Below are 3,647 nucleotides of genomic sequence, written 5' to 3'. Positions count from 1 at the left end.
CCCCCACACACACACACACACTCTCAGAGAGAGAGACACACATACACACACACAGAGACAGAGAGACACACACACACACACACAGGTTGGTTTTTGTGGTTTATGGGGACTCTCCATAGGCGCGTAATGGTTTTTATACTGAACAAACTGTGTGTGCTATTGCCCTACACCAACCCTACACCTAAACGTAGCCCTCACAGGAGACTTTGTGCATTTTTAGATTTTCAAAAAAGAACACCATTTAGTATGTTTTTAAGCCTTTTGAATTACGGTGTCCTCATAAACCACCTTCATATTGTAATACCTCTGTCATACCCATGTCATTATACAAATTTGTGTCCTCATAAACCACATAAACATGCACACACACACACACACACGCACACACACACTCAGAGAGAGAGACACACACAGAGAGAGAGAGACACACACACACACACACCTACACCCACACCCCCACACACACACACACACACACGCACACTCTCAGAGAGAGAGACACACACCACACACAGAGAGAGACACACACACACACACACACACACACAGAGAGAGACACAGACTCACTCTCTCAGAGAGAGACACACACCACACACAGAGAGACAGACACACACACACACACACACACACACAGAGAGAGACACAGAGAGAGAGAGAGAGAGAGAGAGAGAGGCACACACACAGACACACAGAGAGACACACACACACACAGAGAGAGAGACACGGAGAGAGAGAGAGAGAGAGAGACACACACACACACAGTTTTCTGTATGTATTGAACCCGAGCAAGACACTCATATAATCTGAGTAGCACTGATAGTTGTAAATATCAGATCCTCCTGACAGTTAGTTTTTTCTCTCTATTGAATTATTTGTTTGATATTAAATAAATGAAAGAAAGAAAGAAAGAAAGAAAGAAAGAAAGAAAGAAAGAAAGAAAGAAAAAGAGAAAGAAAGGAAGGAAGAAAGAAAGAGAAGTTCTGTGAAGCTGTGTGTGTTTGGTGTAGTAGGCCTATGATGTGCTGTGTAGACAGAACTATATATAATTGTAAGTATATCCCACATGTGTTACACATATATCTCACAGGTCATGTTTCAGATATGTGCACATGCATGCCATCTGTGTGTGTGTAGTAATGTACACATGTACAGTCTGATCTATGAATGCTGCTGATTTTGAACAGTTTGTATACTTTATAGCACACTAGTGAAGCAGTGAGCAGCACATCTCATAAACATCTGCATCGTTCTTCCAGCTCAGATAGCAGATGCACTTGTGTTACTGAGTGCTGCTGTGCCTGTCACTCACACAGACACACACGCACACAGACACTCACACAGACACACACGCACAATGCTGGGAGTAAGGGAGTGGAAGAGTTATTCCCTTAATTACCTAATTTGCTTAAAATGACACATTCACAGTGATGTTCTATGGTTATCAAGCATTCATGAAGCTGCTCTTGTAAGAGACACGTCTTGGTTGCGACAGTCAGGAGGATGATCAAAGTCTCTCGTGAAACAGCTGTTCAGAATGAAAGTGATGAAAGCGCAGCATCAGCTGTAGACTCTCAGTAATATGAGCTCTGGCACATTATTAAAGACAGAGATCTCTCAGAGACATTCAGACCTGTGCAGCACAAAAGAAGACACTTTGCAGTTTCTGTCCAACATCACTGAACCGCACAGACTTTTACTCCATCAGCATGAGGGTGAGTGAATGATGTTTGTGCGTGAACTGTGTAGGGCAGACGGTGGTCTTCTGCTCCGGGCCTCACGCTCTCTGTGATAAGAGACCAAAATAAGCAAAGCATCTGTCAGAGCTCTCAAGTGTGGGGACTGGGGCTCTCGCAGGGTCTTCTACAGCCCCTGGGCAATCACACAAACCCATCAGACGCCACTGTTCTGAATACACACATGCCTGTGCTGCTCATTAATCCAGACATGCAAACCAGCCCAGCACCGAGTCCAGATCCACATCAGTGGTGTCAGTGGTGTTTTGTGTGAGTGATGGAGTGAGCAGTACTGTTTTCAAGGGATCTGTGAGCAGGGTCTCACATTCAGACAGCCAACAGGTGCTGTCAAACATTAATAAGCTGTAGCTCATTCATCTGATGAACAAACATCTAATCAGCCGTTCGGTGCAGCTCAGAGAACATCATGTTGTTTTGGTTCAGTGTTGAGCTATTTTCATTAGTGAGCAAAGATAGATGGAATATCTGAGCATGTGAGCTCCTGCACATGAGCTGATCAGCTATATTTGACTTCATCAGTCATGGTCCTGAGTGACTCAGAGAGCATAAATCTGAGGTGATGTGTTTGACAGAGCAGAGATACAGCAGCAGAGCGGCTCTCTGAGCTCATTCAGACTGAAATCATGTCTCAGAGATGTGATTGGTTTGCAGAGATGGTGTGTATGCTCATTGAGATGTGCTGCTGTGGTTTCTGAGGTTTGCATCAGAGAGAGCTGGACTCGCGCCAGGACTGAAAGTGTGGAGTCACTGTGCTGAGATCAGCTGATTACCCACAATCCCCTGACGTCTGCACACACATGTACCTCCAGCAGCGTGAGGTGTGTTTCTGCTGCTGCATTGTTTCCAGCAGCTCAGATCAGATCTGTGCCGCAGCACCTCTCACACACTCTCAACTACAGCAAACGCCTGTCCAGTCCTGCTCAAGCCAAAAACAGCTAATCAGAGTCTCCAGGATCACTAGAAACGTCCAGAGCCTAGCAGGACTGAACACCCTCATCTCTGAACAGCCATACATCAGAGTCACAGCATCATCCCGCAGGAGTTCACACAAAACTAAAGTTGTGTTCACCCTCAGATTATCCCAGATTAGGATGAGTTTGTTTCTTCAACTGATTTGGAGAAATGTCCCATCAATGTATGCTCTGCAGTGAATGGGTGCCGTCAGAATGAGAGTCCAAACAGCTGATAAAAACATCATAATAATCCACACCACTCCAGTCCATCAGTTAACATCTGGAGAAGACAAAAGCTGAAACAAACCCATCACTAAAACGTTTTTAATTTATAAACTGCTTCCTTCTTAACTATGAAAAATCCATAATAACGCTTCCTCCTGTGAAAAAGTGTTCTGGTGTGAATCAGGAGAGAAATCTGCACAGATCAAGCAGCGTTTACCAAGCCAAAACAGCTCTAAACAAATATGTGGCAGGATTTTGCTGTGAGAGATGACAGGAGATTTTCACTGGAGGAAGAGTTCCTCTTCAGGAACTCGAGCTGCGTCGACGACGCTTTGGGGAACGCCAACAGCGTAACCGGCTCTGAATACCAATGAAATCTGTCGAATGGATGGGAGGGACGTCACGGGCGAGGTGATGTAATGACCAGCTGGCATAAAAGCATGTGCGGTGAAACCGCCGTCAGCTTTTTGTCATTCAGCAAGCGCTCTGTGTTTCTGTTAGTTATTTACTGTTGTCTGTCTTTAGCTATGTCTAAGAAGAGCCAGTTTAAGGCTTGGATTATGGGAGAAGCGCATTACGAGCTGTGTGTCCCTCCCTGCAAACGTTTTGTGTGCAGGGGATACACACAGCTTGTGTGTATCTGGCGTTCCCCGCGGTGCTGCCCCGCTTCCGCTGAGGCAGGGCGGGGACGGCGCTCACTGAGGTGTCGAGGTCG

This window comes from Barbus barbus, assembly GCF_936440315.1.
Source record: "Barbus barbus genome assembly, chromosome: 18".
Lineage (NCBI taxonomy): Eukaryota > Metazoa > Chordata > Actinopteri > Cypriniformes > Cyprinidae > Barbus > Barbus barbus.
The sequence above is the reverse complement of the archived record's forward strand: the minus strand, read 5'-3'. Positions refer to the sequence as shown.